Source organism: Podarcis tiliguerta (assembly GCF_965153285.1).
Source record: "Podarcis tiliguerta genome assembly, chromosome: 4".
NCBI lineage: Eukaryota > Metazoa > Chordata > Lepidosauria > Squamata > Lacertidae > Podarcis > Podarcis tiliguerta.
Genome location: NC_139537.1, coordinates 43,918,218 through 43,941,764, shown reverse-complemented (window position 1 = coordinate 43,941,764; position 23,547 = coordinate 43,918,218). Strand labels below are relative to the sequence as shown.

Genomic DNA, 23,547 nt, shown 5'->3' with positions numbered 1-23,547 from the left:
ATAACACAGACTTTAAAATACACAACTTATAATAACTCACTTAACAGTAGTTTACTAGTATCTGCTATTTAACTATCTACACATTGATTGGTTTTTTATTTAAGACGTGGCAAAATATTTGGTTTACTGTGGTTTATAGCCTATGTATTAATGTTTATATGCAAACAACATTATATAGTGTTGAATTCATACTAGTTATTAAAAAAAACCCTTGAACTTGCAATGCTTTCTCTTCTCAGCTTTCTGGGACAAAGAAGAACTGTCCAGCAGTATATAGGAAGTGGATGTAAGCTCTTGTCTTCATTTGTATGAATAAATCAAATAAATTATACAACCAAAAGGTTAACCAAATTATTTAAACATATGAGTGAAATCATTTGGGACCAATAAACCTATCTCAGTGATTAAAAAAAAAATTAGAAAGTTTTCTCGAAGGTTATGTTGAGGTTTTTTATTTTGAATGTTTAATCCAAATAGGAAGAGATGGAAGCATCTCTTGTGTGTTGTATGTTTTCATATTATATTATCTAAAAGAGGTGAAAACCTTTGCAAGTTAAGCATATTGCAGCTCCAAACATTAGACAACTGGCATTGGCACTACACTGTGTAAGGAATGTTACTATGCAGCAAAATGCAGGTATGTACAGTAGGTGTGCCTGTGTAGGACAATCATGGCACATCGCCTTTTGAAAAGCATAAAGCATAAAATTCCAGAACCTTCTAGACAATCAATTGTCTTGATTCAACGGTAATAGTGTACTACAATACTTAGATTATACATGATAGTTTTTGGAGGAGGGACAGCCTTGCTGTAGGGCAGGCTTGGAAATATGGCTCTCTAGTCTCTCTGTTGAGACTTTCAGACTCTTCATATGCCTCCCTCAGTCACTGGTCCTGCTCTTTGCCTTCTTCCTGCACTTTTACATTTGCGTGAACTCTGATCATGGTTCTTGCTTGCTAGAATGGAGGGTGGGGTGTGTGAGAGAAAGAGACTTTTGTAAAGCAGGACTGTAGCCTTCTGTAAGAGTCACACCATGCCACCATGTTACCTTCTCCCCTCTTGAACAGACAGGCAGCTTGGCTTTAACTTGCCATGCTCCTTTGTTTCCCATATTCAATCTTCTCCCTTCACAACATTCACAACCCCTTCTCCCTTCACAACATTGCAAGACATTGGAATACAGCCCTTTCCCATCTTCCCCCTTGACAAACACCCATGACCTCTTTTGTGTACGCTACTCTCTGGTCTTCTGTTATCTTACTTTGGTCCCTCGCATCTCTCCAGCACTCTGCTGCGAACATCATTTTTGCTCATCTTGTTCCTCTGTTCACATGACCCCCTGCCTTAAAGCCCTATCCTGACTTCCTGTCTGTTCCTGGATTCAACACATGCTCTTCATCTCAAAGACCTCCAGGCCTTATCTCTCCACTCTTTTATCCTAATACATCCCTGCCTGTGAACTTTGCTTTACCATCCTTCCCTGTCCAAAGCTATCCTGCCACATTTTCTCCCTTTGCTGCAAGTCACATACTTCAAATCACTCATGAAAACCCACCTTTTCCATAAAGCAGAACCCGTAACTCCCATGCCCTATTAGAAACTGAATGCATAACTAAGTCTAAGCCACATCCCTTTAAAACCTGCACTTTGCTCTTGTATTTAGTATCCTGCCTCCGTTTCCTGTTTCCCTTGTGTTGAAGTTTAGATTGTAAGTACTTCAGGATACGGAACTGTTCTCTTGTATTCTGTCGAACACCGAGCACACTCTCTGATTGTGCTACACAAATAAATGAATAGATCAATAGGACAACATCAAGCTGTACTTCCAGCAACACTACAATACTTTTTCCTTGTGGTCTTGGACATAAATTACAAAGTAATATTCTGGTTCTCTGCCACAAAATTATAGGCCTAAAAATCACTAAAATTCAAGACCCAGTAAATGAAACTATTCTTTCTTGTCATCCCTGAGGACCACAATGTTATTACAAAAAAAAAAAGGAAACAGAGATTTAGGACATATTGGTTCTATGCCTAATCTTCAAAAACTATTTATGTATTTTATAAAAAAGCAAATCACCTAAGGGTTGTCTCTCTTTGAAACATATTTGCTAAATTTAGTCAGTGGGAAAATATGCTTGCAATATTCCTATTCTATATAACCTAGAAATATCGGATTCTTTTCATTTTTTATTGTCTAGATTCATATTCTACAAGCCATGGTTTGGATTTAGTGTAACCTTTGTAGTTATATTTCAGTTTAAAAAAAAAGAAAAAAGAAAAGGAGGTGTTTCTCAGGGCTTGATACACAGACCACTTACTGTAGTCCCTTCTATGCATCACTAACCGCCTGTTCCTGTGAGGCTTGTTTAAGCTGCAGTTTCACAAATGGGGTTTTTCCGTTTTTCCTACTGCAGCTAAAGCCACATTATAAACATAGAACTTGGTTTTAAAAAAAACACCCATAAAAAACACTGAAAATACTTCACTTTCCCCAAACATGGGGAAAATATCATTCCCCTACCCACAATTCCACTTGTATGGTACAGCAGAGCGAGTGTTCTTCTTTTTTCTAGATAGTCATTATAATCTTTACTCTTAAGATATTAGAGAATTAGAGAAATGAGAATTAAATTCTGTGTCTTGTATTTATTCACATAGCTGGTAAAGAGCAGTCATTGGAGACGCAAGCTTCTTGTAATAGCTTCTGGCATTTTTCAGCTTTTATATGTGAGAGGAATTTTTCAATTTCCAGTCTTTGGCCTTTCTGATGAAACTGCTCACTAGGGTGCTTACTGTAGCAATTCTGTATTGTCTTTGTTTAATACAGACACCTGTCCCTTAGGAACCAAGTGGATTTCAATTGCTTATTATATACAGCCCACTGAGCAGACATCCAGTGGTGATTTTTGCTCAGCACTAGTTTCAACTTTTTTAAAAAAATGGTAACTATATTTTTAAGAAGCAGTACCCTCCAGACCTGATTGACAATGCCATAACAGGCCAAATCTTGAGGGTATTCACAATTGAATATAGTATCTTGCTGATGACTATGGATTCCTGATCCCAAATTCCCACATACAATAATAACATATCAATATATAGACACGTCCAACAAACTTCTAACCATTTTCCTCAGCTGAGAGAAAATAATTATTTTCCCAGTTCTGTTATATTAAAAAAAATCTACAAAGTACTCCTTAAATGAAGGTGAGACTCAGCCTATGCAATATCTTTACAAACAACTCACTAAAACAGGGAATCTCTTCGATCTACGCTTCTTCTACATTGCTTTAAGAATATAGTTCTTATCTACCTTACGGGTAACACTTTAACTTCATTAAGGCTTAATAGGCGCCTACAATACCATTGCAGGTGTGGTTTTCAAAATATTTTGATTTTCAGTAGTGTTCATCACATCAATTATGTAGGGTCATAGAAGAGCCGTCTTACCTGGTTGAAACTTACTCATATATTAGATAAGGGAGTTGCTCATCTATTAGTTCACTGCATTTCTATGAATCTTCCTTTCGCCTTTCCCCATTACTGGGTAGAAGTCTTTATCCCACTCATTGTTATCAAAGTAGACCAATCCAAATTAGACCATAGCATAAATTACCTCACAGGATTTCTGCCAGACTAAAAATGTCAGCTAAGAAGATCAGGAGGAAGGAACTAGACAAAATAGCAGTCAACTGCAAAGGGGATTCGGATATTTAATTTGGCACATCTTACCTGAAAATCTTCTGCTATTCTATTCTATTTAATGCAACAAATAATTTTAGTAGCCGTGATTGTGGTTTTACTGTATGTCTGTGCCCGATGATTTTTATTATTATTCCCCCCCCCCCCGTTTGTTTGTTTTTTTGTTCTCCTTCTGAACGATGCCATGGCCTATGGCTAGTGCAATAAAAAGTTTAATTGGAATTGGACTAAAAATGTCTCTCTAGGCCTCCAAGAATGATCAGGATCTTTTGGCCTCCGTCTATCTTGGGAGACAATGGAAGGGTGTGCCTTCAGGGGTAAAGTAATGCAGAGCTGTTCTGCCAACCAACCTAGTGCCTGAAACCCGCTCCTCATAAAGCATGCCCTTGGGAATTTGTCATCTTCCGTTCTGTGTGCATGACCAAGCCAAGGTAGACATCACTGAGGCAGAAGTGCAAACATGCTGCGAATGTGGGTTTGGGAGAGCACATCTTTATTTGAGATGCTGTCCTGCTATCCCCAAAATCTTCCTGTGGTGCAGAACATATGAATAAAGCAGCATGTTCAACACACAAGCCTGGAAGATCTTCATCTTGGTATTGGTTGTTAGCATCACATTCTCCCATACCCTTTTGGAGAGGCGAGCCATTGCCATAGCTGCCTTGCCAATACACTTGTCCAGCTGAGCATTGATGGAAAAGTTGCTGGTTATGGTAGAGCCCAAGTAGACAAAATAGCTTACCACCTCAAGCATGTGGTCAACAATGCCAATTCAGAGAGTGCTGGCGACGTCCTGAGTCTAGATGTTGGTCTTGTGGGGCAATACAACAACAGATCCAGAAGGAAGAATGGTCCACATTGTCTATTTTACTACTGTGGGTGAACAGGAGATAGTTGGCGGGGCGGAATCAAAAATTCCTCAGGTTTGGGAGTCAAGTGCCATTTGGAAGAATAGGGAGCAGAGGCAGGTCTGCTCTGAGCACAGCCATAATGGGCAAAAGGTTGCACAGTGGAGGAGCAACTGTAGGGAATGGAGTAGAATGGTCAGTTTGCCTCCCATCAATTTCCTCCATCTGACCCTTCCTAGCATGCTGTAAGAGGAGCCCAAAGTCCCACTGGGAACTTTGGTGCCTAAATGAGTCCTTTGGTATAAACGTGCAATTTTAAAACGGAGTCTATAACTAGAAATGGTTTAAGAATTGCATCACAATATAAAGAACAGTAGGATTTAAACAAACAGGATCATATCCACAAAAAGGAACAGGGTAGCTAATAACTGATGTTCTCTCCCCCCCCCCATTCCTTTCTATAATTTAAATTTGGTCTAAATGACAAATCAATTAAACTTTCATATTTGCATTAAAGGTTCATGGAGCAGCCAGTCTGAATTACTTTTAAAGCTGCATAGAGGGCTCCCTTACATACATAAAATGAAAGCATATGGAGAAGAATTGATCTCAGGGAAAGGAGATTCCCATATGGTATAAAAGCAAGGAATTTCTTCATAGATTGAAATATGGATCATCTTTTAAAACAAATCCAAATTGCAGATGGTGAAGCTCAGACTGAAATGGAAAAGATTCCTTGTTATACACGTGGAGCAAAGCATATGTTCCATATAAATGCTATAAATAGTAGCAACTGGATAATCCTGTGGGACGTGTCTGCATAAAGAAAGCAGCAATAGCCAGTATATATATGCGCATTTTCCCCCTCCTCCCCCTGCCTATATCCATCTAGTGGCAGCACATTTTTCTGCTTATGATATGTGCTAAAATCCAATGTTTGGTTCAAAATAAAGCTAATTTGCATTGGCATAGAGACTTAACTCACTGGTGTATTATTACTGTGTAAGCAGGTGTAGAAGCAACTGCAAATAAATGCTTGCTGATGGAATCCCAGCAGGGTTTCTGATGAGTTTTCGTTTTGTTGAACCTTACCAAGGAAATTACTGCGTAAAAAGCTTTGCTATTAGTTCTTTGCCTGAAAAAATCATTTAGCTACACCTGGCCAGATTCATGGCAATTATACTAACTATGCATAGAGGCCATACCAAAAAACTCATCCACCTTTTTAAGCCATGGCCTGAAATCTGTCAGTGTAACAGTAGAAAATGACACAACTAAGCTATGAATAATAAAAAAGCAAATGCACATAAAGGGGGAAGGGGAATGGAATTTAAACTAGAATCTATGTAACTAGAACTATAATGTAATGGCCAATATTTAAAGTGTGAATTGTCTAGAATTGTTTATTTATTTATTTCAAATAATGTGTAGCGATTAATCTTTTGTAATGGTTTAAAATGGCTAAAAGTATATGTAAATAGAAATGCTATGATAAAATGTCTCACTAATAGCTGAAAAATGTAGGTGTGCAACACACACTTGGCACTATAATCCAAATGCACAAGTAAGCTTTGAGCGATCTTAGTGAAAGAGATTCAAAATGGGTACTAAAATTGTTTAGAAAATGAATCTGTCTCGTGGTAAAAAGATCCAGGGGTAATAAATAAGAACTATTATTTTGATTTCCTTTGTAGTGATGACAATGGCAATGCAACCCGTTAGCACAAAGAAAACATAAACAACAGGAGTATTCAGACTGTACTGATTTTGAATGCAAGTGTTTATCTTGACAAAAATATCCCTAAGCATAGAAGATATACTTTAAAAAGAGCGTTTATGAATTTTCCTTTATTCCATATGAGTTTGCCTTTAGAAGATCCATCCTTCTTGCTCTAATCTGCAAAGTTTTCACACCTGTTTTCATGGATTTCTACACAATCCTATGCATGCTTACTTGGAAGTAAATCCAATGGGGCTCATTGCCATGTAAGTGCACATGGGCCCTTAAGATATCAAAGCTACATTTTAAACTGAAGATAGAGTAATCAAAATGTAGGTATCATACACCCTTTAGTCACATGACTGCTTAGAATGTGACAGCTGCCACACGCTGCAAAGATTCTAATCTTTATAGTGTTGACATGATTTATGTATGGCACCACATCAGGCTATATTCATCTAGAAACACAACCAAATTGCAAAGTATGTATCTGGGTAACCCCCATGCATTTATAAAGCAATAGGTTTCTTCCTTCTTCCTTTCTAAGATAAAAATAGCAAATACCTTACAGTGGTACCTTGGGTTACCAACACCTTGGGTTACAAACACTTCGGGTCATTGACTCCGCTAACCCGGAAGTAGTACCTCGGGTATGGCTTAATTTCTAAATAAGAGCTATGGAGTCATTTTGTCTGAAAATCATACTTGGGCACTCTTACAAGGAGGCTCTTTCCCTGTCCATAGAGACTAATTGATTTGTTTTTAAAAGAGGAGATAATGGCACTCTGCACATATGGAATGGCATGCTACTCTAACTAAGTGCTGTACATTCTGGTGAAAACTGTAAGGTTAAAAATGGCAGCCCTACCAAGCAAAAATGTGGCCGGCCACCACTGCTTTCAACCCACTTTCATTCTAAAAGGCAGTGGAATGCTGAATTCTTAAAAAACAATATAAACATTGCACCAGTCCCTAACTCAGCAGCAGAGGTGGTAGCAATTTACATACATTTGATTGAAAGCAAATGTCTCTGAATAAGGCAAATGTGTATTAATAGGAACACCCCACAGAAAATGTTATTTCTGTTTTCAACCTAGATCAGGTATATGAGTTTAATTGATAGATCCAGACAATAATATGGAATTCAGTCTTTTATGCTAATGACCAATTAAGTTAATGGGGTTACTTAACAGCTACTTTGGTGCAAATGATTTGAATATTCAATGATGATAGTGGGAATAGCTCCCTAGAGAGCAAATATGAATACTAAGAGCACAATTCTATCTATAGGTTATATTCTGTCTATAGGTTATACCTTATGATCAGGATAGAACCATTGCTAAATTTCCCTTCAGAATAAAATTAGACACTAGCATAGTTAACTTATGTCCGTGGTAATCTACCAGCAGTGGAAGTACTTATCTACCACTGGAGAACTGCCAGTGTAATAGGAAAAATCCAGGCAGAGCTGGGGTGTGGCAGGTGAGGAATATGTTTTAATCAGAATCTTATCCGCATTCAGGGCCTTGACCTGCCCCTGATGATGGAATAGTGTTATGCTTACAAAAGAGGTAGTCTAAGTAAAAAAACAATCTAATGCGATCCAAGTATAAACAGCACCAGAACACTGCATATCCTACTTCCTTACATTTCTCTGTCCCCTTGTCTCGTCCTAGCATTATGCATTGTTGTGGGAAGGGCATGAACTGTTGGGAATCTGAAGTGACATACCCACATAGCAGAAGTTGTCCCCAGTTCCAGTCAGCACCCAAAGGCACCTTAAGGTCCAAAATAATTTACCGTACTACTGCAGAAGATAAGGCTTCTGTAACACAGTACTGGATGTTGACGTATATACAGATAGAGATATATCCGTAGAAAGTATTTCTGTTGCTCCAGCAATTCAAGACGTAACACAGATTCTGATTCACCTCAAGACTCACTGGCTGACTAATGAGCTGACATTCCTTAATCACGTATATCAGGCATAGGCAAACTCGGCCCTCCAGATGTTTTGGGACTACAAGTCCCATCATCCCTAGCTAACAAGACCAGTGATCAGGGATGATGGGAGTTGTAGTCCCAAAACATCTGGAGGGCCGAGTTTGCCTATGCCTGACTTACATAGATGGCACTGGGCACCTGCCATAGTAACTGAGTTCACTGACCTTGCACCTGTTGGCTTATCGCATAAATGGGGTGATTTGTACTCATGAAGGAAATTAACCCCTTCCCCTATGTCCAGTTCCTCCAACATGAACTGAGTTCTGTGACGTCATTGTGGCATCCCTGCCATTGCCAAGGACATATTGTCTGGTAGTGTTGTTGTGTTATCTTTTGTTCCTAACCCTTACCCTAACCACTATCTTGCTTTGCTACTAAGAACGCACAAGATCATGATTATGTGATGTTAAGTGCTCATTCTGGTACAGTTTTTGCTGACTTCATAAATCATAGGATTGGTATCCACAAAACCTTCTATATCCTTCTGTATTATCTGAATTTACATTACTATGAGATTCCGAAATACTGAGCACTTTACTTATATACATCAACTTACATGTATTAGAAACAGAATTGTGCCCATTATCAAGCATAAAAAGACCCTTAATGTTCATATATCCTTTCCAAGCAACGTCTTCATTTAGGGGAGATAGGATATGATTTATTTATGAAGAGAGTTTAAAAATGCTTCTATTTAATTTCTTGCCTATATCACGGACTTGCTCCAAATCCCTCTTCTTCAAACTAAAGCTCATTTTTATTCTCTCTTGCTGTAATTAGGAAGACAAGGTATATTTTAGACCTTAGAGTATTGTTTTAATTTTCCCACACAGTATTTAAACCACTTACACTGACACCTTTCAGAGTCTATTTCTCTTATTTAAAAGTCCCCTGTGGTTGTTCCTTGTCTCTCAAGTGAGCATTATCTTAGATTTACTACTATCTGTGTAACACCAGAGAAAAGGAAAATGCAGCCATACTCTGTCAGTGCCAAACAATGGATGCCATTGTTCTTGGTCTTCCTGCGTGGGTTATTGCTGTTGTATACAGCTAAGTTAAAAATGTGCAAAGAAATAAAATTAGAGTTCTGCATTAGTCCACCTGCAATGCCCAAAACCTTAGTTGAGTTTCCTGAATTTCTTCAAATATGCAAATCCCAACCTGGAAGGCTAACACCAATCAAACTGGTTCCCACTGTGTAGCTTTGAACAATTTTAAATATTCCTGTCATGTTGCATTTCACATAACACTGCCACTACTCATGAAATACATTTAGACATTTCTGAGCTGAATGTAATAGATGTGATGATGTGAAATTAGGAACTGTTTGGAACACTTGCTGCCTAGAATAACTGTTCTTGGTGATACTGGATCAGAAATATATGAATTAAATAAATTTCTCTGTGTGACTGCCTGGCTCTCGCAGATCATGGTAAAGGACATAAAACATTATTTTCACCAAGATAATATTTTTCTGATGAACTATCCTGTTAGAAAAGTTGCTTGGCCTGAAAATAATCTTCATCTGTCTCTTTTTAAAATAGCTCTATTTTGCCTGTGTGGCTGTCTGCAACAAGTAATATCCCATCCACGCACTGCAATTTGCTTTTTAAATGGAAGTTGTTTGCTTTATTTATTTACAACCTCCATAAAAGACACTTAAAGGAAAGCATTTTTGCATTAAGTCATTTTCCGCCTCCAACAATATTACTTTCTTACCCATCAACATCTGGAGGACATATATCTAATAATTTCCATGCTGTTTTTTTCAAATAGTTTATTTACATAAATTCTCAAATTACAAAGTATTCCTTAACTCATGCATTAATCTTGTCAAATATCGTGTTTCATGTGCCATATTAATATGATGCTAGGAACATCCACAGTTATCTCAGAAACCATTTCCATGCTTTGAAGAACCATCAAGGCAATGTGTTGATCCAAATGTACTACTGCATGTATTAAGGGCCTTCTATGTATTAAGGGCCTCTTCTGATGGTGGAAGGGGCATGAATCTACTAGAGGATTCTGCAAACGGAAGACAGGGGCATGATTTTCACCACCACCACCCCACCTTACTCAACTTTGCCCCATTATTTTTCAACCCTGCGGAGCAAATTTTTGAGGGACTCGGGGAGCTTAGACTTCAGAGCACACCACTCACAGAACTCTGGATCCACCCCAATGTATGCAAATCCTTCTGCTGTGGTCCAAACGTGATTTCCAGTGCTATTGGTCCTCTGACCACAGGCAAGCTGCAACAGTCAGCTCAGAAGCAACACAAAATAGTAATACAGTTTGTTTCTGAAACTGGTGTGGGAATTCCCTGAGGGCAGGGGAAGGATCATAGCTCAACAGAAGAACATCTACTTTGCATGCAGAAGGTCCCAAATTAAATCCTCATCTTCTCCAAGTAGGGCTGGAAGTTTCCCCGTCTGAAACCCTGTTGAGTTGCTGTCAGTCAGTGTAGACAATACTGAGCTAGATTGTCAGTAGAAAACAGTAGAAAACAGCCTCCTATGTTCCTAAAAAAGCTGTGCATATATTTTTAGTGATAGAAAGGGAAATTAGGTTTCCCCAACATGTAGTTTTTGGCTCTGTTGGCTTCGTTGCAGGTCAAGTTATCTCATGCTATAAATGAGATGGCTTGGATAGACAGCACAGGACAGGGAAATAATGGAGTATTTATTATCATTTTGAAGTAAAAATACAACATAGGACCGCTAAGGCATATAGCCAAATCGACCCAGACAACAAACAGCATTCATCACACTGCACGGAAGATGTGGCCTTTCAAATGGCATGCATTACGGGTATAATCCAGCCAAAGTTGAGCACATAGCCAAATGGTCTTTGGTCTCCTTTACAATCATAGAATCATAGAATCATAGAGTTGGAAGAGACCACAAGGGCCATCGAGTCCAACCCCCTGCCAAGCAGGAAACACCGTCAGAGCACTCCTGACATATGGTTGTCAAGCATCTACTTAAAGACCTCCAAAGAAGGAGACTCCACCACACTCCTTGGCAGCAAATTCCACTGTCGAACAGCTCTTACTGTCAGGAGGTTCTTCCTAATGTTTAGGTGGAATCTTCTTTCTTGCAGTTTGGATCCATTGCTCCATGTCCGCTTCTCTGGAGCAGCAGAAAACTGTGGTGCCCAGAACTGGACACAGTACTCCAGGTGAGGTCTGACCAGAGCAGAATACAGTGGCACTATTACTTCCCTTGATCTAGATGCTATACTTCTATTGATGCAGCCCAGAATTGCATTGGCTTTTTTAGCTGCCGCGTCACACTGTTGGCTCATGTCAAGTTTGTGGTCAACCAAGACTCCTAGATCCTTTCCACATGTACTGATCTCAAGCCAGGTGTCACCCATCTTGTATTTGTGCCTCTCATTTTTTTTTGGGGCCAAGTGCAATACTTTACATTTCTCCCTGTTAAAATTCATCTTGTTTGTTTTTGCCCAGTTCTCTAATCTGTCAAGGTCATTTTGAAGTGTGATCCTGTCCTCTGGGGTGTTAGTCACCCCTCCCAGTTTGGTGTCATCTGCAAATTTGATCAGGATGCCCTTTAGATGATTCAGTAGATTGGTTTTTGCTTGAACTCATGTCCCGAATGGTTACCATTATTGGAGATGAGGAAATTTTCCTCAGAGCACATTGACTAAGTAACTCAATACAGCTTTTTTCCTCCTGCAGTACTTGTCTGAGCTCAGGTACATGGGTATCCCAGACTGAATTTAAGGCAGGTGACCTGTGGTGCCAGGCTTTTGGAGGTGCCTGTCAACTAGTCACTAAAGAAATGAAGTGAAGACTGAAAAACAATTCATCTTTACTTGTAATGCTGTCAACACTGACCAGTAAAGCTGCAAGGTCTTGCATTAATATAATAATGACAATGAAAATCTGTAACATCACTGCCCATTCAACAAACTGCATGTATGTATCAAATCCATATGTGAAATTTATAGGGCAGAGATAAAAAATGCATACAACATGAAAAGTGGTACAAATACACTAAAAATAAGATTCAGGTAATAAATAATATAGGCTTTCAAAGTTGAGCAAGTGGAACATGGTGCCAGAGATACTGACCTCCAAGGGAACCTTGAGCTAGGGCCACTGTTGTGTTTTCTGGAACAACTGTTCTCCTAACACCTCTTGCAATGCAGTTCTTTGCTTGAAGTATATTGTGACATCCGTTGCATAGATTAGGAGGCTGCTGCTCTTAGCTTTGATTAAGCGGTTGCTTAACATAGCTATTTGGTAATTTTGACCATTATTATTATGTGATACGAGCCACATAACAAAAGAATTGCACAACACCTAACCACCTCAACACAATGAGCTGGACATACCATCTTTTTAATTAGTCCTGTTCTTCTCCTAGGCACAACTGCAAAGTACACATGAAATTGCAATTTTATTTGCACACCTTTGTCTTCCACGCCTCATGGGCCACCCCATATTGAACATGTTACAATATACTGTCTACTTCAAATATTAACATATCAGTACTCATGTGGCCCTCGGTAGATTGCGAAAACTAAAAATGTGGTAATCATCAAAGCGCCATGCAAAGCCATAATGTATACCATATGTTCATCCTGTATCAGCCCAGTACATAGGCTCCCCAAGCAAAATGTTAGATGCAAAATGTTCCAGAATATAATTTGCAGCAACACAAATTACAAGAGGCAATTTTCACTGAAATTATTATTTTAAAAGAAATAAAAAGCAGCATGCTGCAGTTTTCCTTGACCAATCAATTCTTATTTCAAAAGGTTTTAACAAATATTTAAAATGTATGAAGGAAAACATATGGAGGAGCTTTCTGCATGAAAATGCCTCCCCTAAACTTTCTGAAGTGAATGAAACCAAACATTCATCTCGGATTCATCAAGATAAATAATAATGTAACTATAGGAAGAAACATATTTGTGAAATCTAAAATTTTGCCTTAGGTACTCCTTCAGATGCAAGATGTTGGAATCTAATACCTTCATCTGCTTGGAAGTCCACTTTAAGTCGATAGGAAAAGACAGATATGAGGATAAATAAAAGCTTTGCAGTCTACTGAGTTTCTTAGAACTATTCTTATTGATCCAGTGTTTAATGCCTAATTTTTAAAGTCTCTCCAAAGGCAAGACGCAAAGCTTCAGTGCAAAGGATATTTATAAAGGGTTGAAGGAAGGGGTAGAGCCAGAATTTGGGAACATAACAGACATTTTGTAGCCTAAAGTCTTCTATAACAATCACATTTAATGATTCTTCACAGGGTTATGTGGATATTATGGGGCTGTTTTATGAGACACAGCTGAGGTTTCCCCCCCTAAAATATTCTCATATTACTTGGAGATGAAGACCACATGTGTATAGCTTTCCCCACCTTTTAAAACACAAAGAAGTATAAACTCATAGTAGGGCCTAGTGATGTTGTATGGTTGCCAACAGGTTGTTAATCAATGAAGAGTGGGATAGAAATAAAGAACAACAACCACAACCATCCTTGGGAAACAAACAAACCAGAGTCCAGCAGTTAGAGGGTGGCACCCAGTGGTATAGAGGCCCACAAAAAATGAAATACAAAATACTGGAGACCTGGGTAATTTAAAAAAAATTAATGCTATATTTTCTGTTTCTGCATGGTAAGTGAAATACTTTTAAAAGTAGTGTTTTGAAATAATATTATTTTATCCAATTACAGTGGTACCTCTGTTTCCAAACGTCTCAGCTGACAAACATTTTGGTTTCCGAATGCCGTAAACCTGGAAGTAAATGCTTCAGTTTTCGAACACGCCTCAGAAGTCAAACATGCCACGCAGCTACTATATTGAGTTTTCTGTATTGAGTTTTCGGTTTTCAAATGTTTCAGAACTCGAACAGTCTTCTGGAACGGATTACGTTAAAAAATGAAGGTGCCAGTGTACACTGCTGCTAGATCCAGTCGCTAGTGCCTTTGTCTGGATTATTAAACCATTCTCTCCAATAATTGACAGATGAAGACAGGAATATGCTTGTAACAAAGGCTGAACCAAAAAACTTTTAGCTCAAAAATTGGGAAGTGGACCTAAAATGGCAGGACTGAAGTCTTGTGGGGTGTGGCAAGTGTAGCTGTAAAGTATATGGCAGTGGGGTGGGGCTGTTTGGCTGCAATGGCAGCTTCTCCCTTATTTGTTGTCCTTTCCTTCCTCTTCCTGATGACTTCTTCGTAGTTAAGGGAGCAAGGAGCTCTTCAGCTGGAGTGTCAACTGCTTCAACTCCATCTGACCATATCAAACCATTATTTCCAAGCACAGTACTCATACCCTCCAAGTCACGTGACCCACGTGAGATCATGGAGCCTCAAAACACACATTTTGGTATGCTGCACAATATTGTGGTACCAGAAAAAGCACTTGATCTCACACGAGCATGGTGACCCAAATGGCTGCTGTGACCCTGCCGGGGAAAACGGAATGTCCCAGTTTTTCTGGGACACTTGTGGGGTATGCAGTACTAACCATTTTGCTGACATGGGGCAAGTGGGCAGCAAGACATTCACATTGTCCCTCTTGTTGTAATTTGCTAAATGCTTGCTCTCTGCCAGCTGTCCCATTATAGTGTGTGCATGCTCGGTAATGTTCTGAGGATGTGAAGAGATTTTCCCTGTGCTAGCTACAGGATTGTTCCAGAAGAATGAACTGGAATGGACTGCAAGATTTGCTATTAGTGTATAGATGAGTGAGGTTGTTGTTTTTTAGCTATAACTTCTGAGGATGTTTATACTTGCTGATAATTTGATGAAAGGTTCCTGCCATTCTATTCTCTCTCTTGGGGTTATACTTAATAAAAGTCTAGTGCAGTCTATACTGAAATAATACGCTGTCTCAAGTATTGTTGCTTTTGTTGGTTTTTCTACATAATACAGTGTTTTATGATGGAGAGTGGAGTATTTTATGAACAGAAAGATTTCCACTAGATTTATGTCCCATTTATATGAGGCCAATAGATTGCAATAGCACGTGTAAGAACGCTGAAGCAAAAAAACAAACTGTACTTATGTCAAGGAGATGGATTTCGGTTGTAAAGAATATGTGTAAGAATAAGATAAAGACATAATACCGTCTTAAGGCCTTTCCCTCTTGATGCAGTTATATATGTTACTGCACATATGCAGTGAGGTCCCTGGCCCTTTAAAAATGTAATATTATGCAAAGGAATCTGCCTTGGCTAAAATGCAGATGGAGAACAGAGGCACAATGGATAATAATGTAACACACACATAACACAATGGCACACACTGCAGGACCTGCGGGTTAGGAGTAACTATTAAGCTCTCTTTAGGCGTTATCCAGATATAGAAAGAAACATATGAGGTGGGGAATGGGGTGGCTGCCTTTGTGTTTTCATCACCTTCCCACATGTGGAAGGTGACTGTCTGCAGAGAGGAGCCTCCTGTGTCAGTTGTGGCTTCTGCATGTGTTTTAGAATCTTGGAAAATCTGGGCTTCAAATTGTGAAGGTATTGTCCAGAAATACTAAAGTCTTCCTGCTTCACTCAGTCCTCTTTCATTAGTAGGAATTAATGAGAACGGGGGTAGAGAGAGGTGGAGGTAGCATGCTTGCTCCTGCTGCCCCCGCCCCATTTACTTCCGCATTTGGGTGATGCCTGAAGAGGGTTTGCATGTCTCCTGTTTTCTTGGAGACAGAAGGAGAAAGAAGAGTCATCAATTACCGCAATGTTCATCACAGCATCAGCAACAACAAGGCTAAACAGTTCCTGACCACATATATGAGGATGGGTAGCAATTTCATGGAGGTTGTTGACTCTCTCCTTGACCCAGTCTGGCCCTGATTTGGTGGTGGTTGTTGCTGCTTTTTGTGGAACTGAGGTAGCAGGGGCTTAGCTGCCTATGGGGCCATTAGAAAGATCTAACCCCCCTCCCCCACAATTCATCATTATGATAGGTAGCCCATTTGTATTTAATAAATGAAAGAAATAACAAATCTGAACAATCACATTGGAACAGAATAATCACTTATATGTGGTAACTCAATGCAAAAAAAGGTGGAGGATTGAATAGAGTCACTTTCAATGACTACTCTAGCGTATTTAGATGGGGTCTGGAGGTCTTCTTTCATCCTCTCCAGCTTCCAAGCTTGCTTACATTTACCTAAATATATTTAATACTGGAATCTTTGGGAATACTCTCCAGGCCACCCCATGCATTCTCTGTTGGAGTAAAACATTTACACTCAAGGAATAAAAGCAAACGGAATTGAAACACTGCAGCAGAGAAATTTGCCTTTCTGAAGCTTCTGTGATATTTATGCATGTTGGAATTGTTGTGTATTGATTTGGTTTTGAAACACCACAAGTCATACTAACAGCAAAGAACTCATTTATCCTTAGCACAAAACACACAATAAACAAGCTTATTATTTGAAAGTTTCAGTTGGGATATGCAGTACACATATTCAATTATCATAAACAAATTTAAGTGCAAACTGCCAAGTGTTGCTGCCATTTGAATTGCTTACTATTACTCCTTTTATATCTTCCAGATTTTGCAATAACCTCATCATGATGAAATGCCTTTGGCAGCAATTCATTAATAAAGAACAGTCTAAAAAAACCTCTCAGACAACTGGGATGAGAAAGGTGAAATCAGAAAGAGTCATATGGATTCCATTCTAAAAAGGTCTGTAGCTGCTTACAGCTCTTTCCTATCACCATGAATATTCATAATTTGTATTCCTGCTGATCCCCAAGAGTTATTGGTATGTTTTTTTATTATACCCCTTAACAGATGACAAATGAGAATGGGGTAAATATACCATCTTCAGTGAGTTATATGTTTCTAAAGGGTGATTTGCTTGTAAACGCTTATCATGTATTAACCTCAGATTCAGCATGCAGTGATAACATGCATAAAATATAGATGCCAATTTGGAGATGAGTGGGGCACCAGAGAAGAGTATCATAGCTCTGTCCGCCCATTGCTGTGGTTTTACAGGTTTCTAAAATGATCAAGGGAACAAAATGCTTCCCATTGTAAAAGCTTACCTTTCATGAAATGGAAGGTGATCAGAACTGCTACCAGGGGATCTAGCTCACTCATCATCACTGTCCTCTGATGTGTTTATTTTGACCTAGCTGTAACGCCCAAAGAGCACTCGTCTGTTGATAAATCTCCTTCTGGACTCTGCCATTTCTGACTGCACCTGATTGGATGGTTCCACATTAAAGAAAAAGTCCCGGCACACTGAAAATTAGCTTGTGAGTGGAAAGGCTGGGTAATGGCTCATTTTTATATCTGGAAGACATTCTATCTATCACATGGAAACATTCATTCATAGGAGTATCCACCAACAGTCTGTTGTGGAGTAGTTCAGAGACAGGTTTTACCACCTCATTTGTTGTTTTGTGAGCATTTGGTCTTAGGGCCTAATTACGCATTACTTTAAATGTGTTGCTTGAAGTGCCATCAGGTTTTTAAAAACATAAATCCACACTGGGACCACTGCACGTGGCGAGATGAAGTTTAACCTTTTCGCTTCCTGCTCTGATCTTGTGGGGGGGGGGGCAGCCTCTGTATTGCAAATAGCAATTGCAAAAAAACCCTCCTGTTGCACTAATGGGAGGGTGTTTCCTCTTCCCTCCTATTGTTATTTGCTGCATGTGGGAAATTAGTTTCAGGATGGTGGTGGAGGAAAATACTTAAATTTTCCTCCTCACACACTGTTGGACTAACTGAGATCTAGGGGAGGGGGAGTTTTTTAAAACAAACAAACAAACACACACATACATACACACACACTGATTCAAAGAATCATAGAATTGTAGAGTTGGAAGGGACTCAGAGGGTCATCTAGTCCAGCCCTCTCCAATGCAGGAATCTTTTTGCCCAACATAGGTTTTCAACCCATGGCGCTGAGATTAAGATTATCATGCTCTATCAACTGAGCTATACCAACTTGTTCATTTAAAGAAATGTATTATTAGGCCTTTAGTAATACATAAAATATAAACTAGATTTTTTTTAAAAAAAGAATTCAGTGCAGTGTCTCACTACTGTATATGCTTTAGTTCATCAACTACAGTTCAACTATTTCAAGTTTTCTTTGCTTTATTCTCTCAGTGCATTCTCAGTGTGACCAATTTGCTCTTGGAAGCCCACAATTCAGCCTGTTATAAAGTAAACTCTCACTATTATTTGATCAAATTGATTGGAAAACAAGATGACACAACCAAGAAAAGAAGATATGCTCCATCATTCAAGCTTCAAAAATGTTGCTGTATTGTCGATGCTGACCTTTGACTCCCTTAATCACCTTCTTCTGATCCTGATCCTTAGCTCAAAATACCATACAAGTGTGAGCCAATGTATTATTTGAAAGTTACAGAATCAAGCTCTAATCCTAAAATCTGTGAGACGAGTTTTTATTGTTGTTCTCTTTGGGGAAAGGCACTTAGGACATAGCACACACACACAAACTTTTATCTCTCTCTCTTTTTTAAAGCAATATCACCTTACTTTTTATAGTTACATGCTTTCCTTTCTGCAAATTCTTATGTCTCCATTCTGAAGGTCTCCCAATGAAATAAAAATCTCTAATATCTGAGGCCCAATCATAAATAAACATCTTCCTAGCTTCTCCTTCATTTTTACTTTGTAGGATGGGCTCCTCGCACAAAGGAGGAAAATAAATTTATAAAGGCATTAGGAAGTACGATAATAAAACATTTGCTTTAACTGTTGTTTGTTTGTTTTTTAAAAAAGAAAACCACAGACTCCCCCCATTCAGTAGTCAAGCTAACATTACCCTGCAGTTGAAGTACAGAACCTATGGCTCACCAGATATTGTTGTAGTCTAACGCCCAGTGCTTTTTTTCAGCAGAGCGCAGTTCCTGCACCTCTCAGGCGGGTGCCATTGCGGGCCAGTGCTCCCCGCTTCTGCTTCTTGCCTTTACATACTTCTGAGAAGCCCAAAACGAACATTTCAAGTCAAAACAGAAGCTGGCCAGCGTGTGAGAGTCTACTCTCTTTTTTAAAAAAAATCAATGATTCCACCTAGCTCCTAACTGCTCCTAATTGTGATTGGTCAAACTACTATGGGGAAGGGCCAATTCATATTTCCTTTTCTTTAATCCGTCTCTTGTGTAGTGGCAACGAGCTTTAAGCTTTCCCGCCAGGCCTCTACCGTTGTACCTGTGCATGTTTGTGCAATGACCTTTCTGAGCTGCCGTAGCCATCTGCCTGAATCTAAGAGAACGAGGGAGGTGGGTGATGCATTTAATTGACCATCACCAGAACCAGGGGCACCAGCATCTGTTCAGGGCTGCCCTGAGCCACCCAACAACTTACTGTAACAACTTCATGGTGATTTCCAGCACCTATTGTTCTTGAGAAAAGCACTCCCATGAGTCTAAGTCAGCAAAGTCAAGGATGATGAGAGTTGTAGTCCAACGACATTTGGAGTGTCACAGGTTACCCGCCATTGCTTTAGGGCTTCAAAAGTCAAACCTCTGTTAACAATGCTGAGAAACAGCCCAATAGCCTAACCAGATCATTACGCATTGTGCTGTGGTGGTACAGGAATGGGCATGAGCAGTATACAGCTCACAGTCTTTTTTCAGAGCAAGAGCAATGATACCCTCTGCCAGGGTGATTCATTAATGGATCCTTCTTGCTCTGGGTGAAGCTGAAGTCTCAACAAGGATGCACTTTTAAATAGGGATAAAATTCCTATAAAATTAGAATTATCGAAAAGGGAAATTTCAAATCTCTATATTTAACCACCCAGATTTCTCTTTTCACCCAGATATGGGAACTGAAAATTACACATTTTGTCAGTAAAATCTGACACATTTAATGCATGCACACCGATACATTCAGCATGACACCGGCTTTGGCATCCCTTAAAGTAAGGCATACTTCCTCAGCTCAAAAAGCCCTTGAGACAGACACACAGCCTGGGCTTTCTTTGAACTGTTACCTGCAGCAGTCCAACAGCTGGATATTTTTAAACTCAGTGGTTCCATCTTTAGCAATAGGACCTACTGTGTCAGAAACAAAAAGCAAAAATAACCCAGGTCTAACTCCCCCTGCACCCTAGCCTTAAAATAAATGTTGAATAACACAGTCACTGTTGGGTGGTTTCAGAGTTCTTCATTTATACTCACCCTTTAAAACAATGTGGATTGCTGCAATTAAAATATATAATGTTGTCTTTCTTAGACACTAAATGAAATATAGTACATAATTTCTGTAAATCAATATGGCTTTTAAAAATAAACAATAATATATTTTAATTACACAAATCCCAATTATTTTAAAGGGACAATGTGAATAAAGATATGAGAAGTGGGAAGAGAAATCCAACACAGATTATGTCACTCAAAATCCTATTTAAGGCTGGGGTGGGTAAATTCTGATTTGTTTGTTTGCCAAGTCCCCTTGCTAAAGGTGGAACCACTGAGTTTGTGAGGTCAAGATATCTTAAATGATATTTGATACTGTTTGAATGTGCTGCTGGTACTGAAGGAGTTTACCTGAATCACTGCTGTCTTGTGTTTTCCAGTTCCTACAAGGTCAAACAGCTTATGAAAATCATGCTGTTTTTGCCAGTCTTATATTTCAACACAGAAATTCCTATGAAGAGGGAAACTCCAGAACCCATCAAAACACCATCAGTTAGACTGCAGAGCCTAAGAGTAGAATACTAATTTTTATAGCTACAATTACATATGCATGGGGAAATCAGGTTTTTGTGGCTGAAATTAACAGAATATACCCTCAATATCCTTGTTTATTTGTTCTTCCAAAAAAAGAAAAGAAAAAGAAGGGGGGACTCTCTAATGAAGTGAAGAGGTGAAGGTAGCTTTGAGAGGGAGGGAGGGAGTTAGCTAATTAGGCAATATCCTCTTGAATCTTTGAGATAAACTCTAGGTCAATAGCACAAAAATTAGCATAACATTCATATTAATATGTTTCAAAATCAGATACAGCAAAAGCTTACACTTGGAAATCTGTGTAATCACAGGCATCTAATTTTCAAAGAGGTTTTGGGTGCTCATTATGGTGATGGATGACAGTACTGAAAACATCAACACTTTTTTTTAGCTCAGCCCCACAATGTGTGTTCTTTACAAATTTGTCCTATGGTGTTTTGCAGCTTTATAATTTATTTAGCTATTGTTGGAAGCAGAAGAAAGATGGCTCATAGGTTCTCATTCTCTCTCTCTCTCTCTCTCTCTCTCTCTCTCTCTCTCTCTCTGTGTGTGTGTGTGTGTGTGTGTGTGTTTTACATATTACTGTTTTGTCCTTGCCTTCCAGACATGTTAGTCATAATAACTAATAATACCATGAAAATCAGAATTCACTCCAACAGGCAGGTCACCTGGGAGGTTGATGGTACCTAAACACCTCTGGGATTGTTATGATGTGATGGCACTCCAGCAGAAGTGGTCCTACATCATGATGCTGAAGGGCGACATCTCAGCACAGCATACCAATGGCAAAGGACGGAAGAACAAGTGGAATGAACTAGGGATGACTATTTTTGTTCTTTCATCTCTAACATCTTGTTACATATGTGTGAGAAGCAAAAGGCCTGAATGCCAGAGAAAACCTTGCTCGTATATTTGTAGCCTTGTTCACAATATTTTTTTTTTAAAGTAAACATTTTCTTTAACTTTGAAATTCAGAAAAAGAACTGGGAGTAAAACTGAAACCTCATTTGTAACTTTTATTATTTTGTGCTAGTGTAAAATATGAATTGCACTTAGTATGGTTTGAAGGTCATTTAGAACTTTTTGACACTGGATTTAAATCATAGAATTACAGAATTGTAACGTTGGAAAAAATCAGAAGGGTCATTTAGTTCAACCCCCTGCAATGCAGGAATCTTTCATCCAATGATCGAACCCACGACCTTGAGATTATGCATCTGTGTGCATAGGCATAAAACCCTGTTTTTATGATGTTTCTGTATCTGTTCGAAACTACCCAGAGTGGCTGGGACAACCCAGCCAGATGGGTGGGGTATAAATACAACAACAACAACAACAACAACAACTTACTACTATGTACATACTACAACAACATACTACTATACAAAAACAACAATATACTACTACTACTGAAAGTTCCCAGGCTCTTTCCCACTTTACAAGTCTATTGTCAACCACTCCAAAGGCAGGGGACAATTGCATATTGACTCACTGACCTGGATCCCTGGGACCAAAGTAAAAATGCTTCTGAGTCAATTGCTGGTAAAAGGCTGGTGATCAACTGTCCAGCTCTCACCAATGTGCAGTACCTACTGCAGCCATGGGCATCATAGCCTGTTCTGTTATAAAGAGCTCACCAACCAACCCTAAGAAGCAGCTTCTCAGGAGGACTGGGGGGGGGGGGGGTAAACCCAATTTTTATAAGTGGAAGTTATTTCCACTATGACAAAGCCACCATTGGATGCAATTTAGTGCCTTAAACCAACAGTTGGCAGAAGGTGTTTTCTCCTTGGATACCAGGGATCAAAGCAATTGAGTATGCAGTTTGTACTGCCTGCAAAGTGTTTAACAGATGACTGCAATGGAAAGTGGGAGAAAAACTGGGAATTTTCATTAGTAAGACTAGGATTTGCTACTCCAGTTTCAGGGTGACTTTTTCATACTGTAATAAGGGGGGGAATTAAGCAGCACGGGATGGAATTGTAAAGTCAGGGTTTCCTGTCAATAAAGCTATGAAAGAAAAATATATAAAATATAAAGCATGTGAGAAACTGACTTTAAGAAGTAATTACAGATATAATCTGACTGAATACAACTTGGGATTTCCTTGTTTACTCTGGATTTGACAACTGACTTTGATTACACACAAGTCGAAACACAGAAATATAGGAAGCATATCTTACATGCCAACCAAACTCCAGACAAAGAAATCTGAAAAGCCCATCTTACCTCCCAGCATAGGAAACTGGTTAGATTATTTATTCATCTAGCCAAGTATTGTCTGCTCTGTCTAGCAGCAGGAAACGAGTGTCTTGGCCAGGGATCTTCCCTATCTCCTGCCACTTTATCCTTTTTAATGGGAGATGCTAATGATTGATCCTGGACAAAGCATACACTTTACTAAGCAATGGCCTCTTCTCCCAACCCATGCTCCCACATGGAGTAACGTGTAAACATCTTCCACCCATGCAATTCCAGTGGATTCCATGGTCACATGCTATAACTACAAAGCCCATTTTGTGCCATAGAAAAGGGGATTCATTTTACC

The 23,547-nt window shown here is 39.1% G+C and overlaps 1 protein-coding gene and 1 long non-coding RNA gene across 2 annotated transcripts in view; one reads left to right on the top strand and one right to left on the bottom strand.

Annotated features, from left to right (window-relative positions):
* Positions 1 to 18,692, top strand: part of LOC310677037 — a 39,094-nt gene extending 20,402 nt beyond the window's left edge. Inside the window, exons 2-3 of the long non-coding RNA XR_014510882.1 lie at positions 16,829 to 16,965; positions 18,406 to 18,692. This is a non-coding gene — a long non-coding RNA (uncharacterized lncRNA). The remainder of the gene's footprint in view (positions 1 to 16,828; positions 16,966 to 18,405) is intronic.
* The window catches only part of LOC310677010 (uncharacterized protein), a 169,169-nt gene that overhangs the window by 95,199 nt on the left and 50,423 nt on the right, over positions 1 to 23,547 (bottom strand). The window lies entirely within an intron of this gene.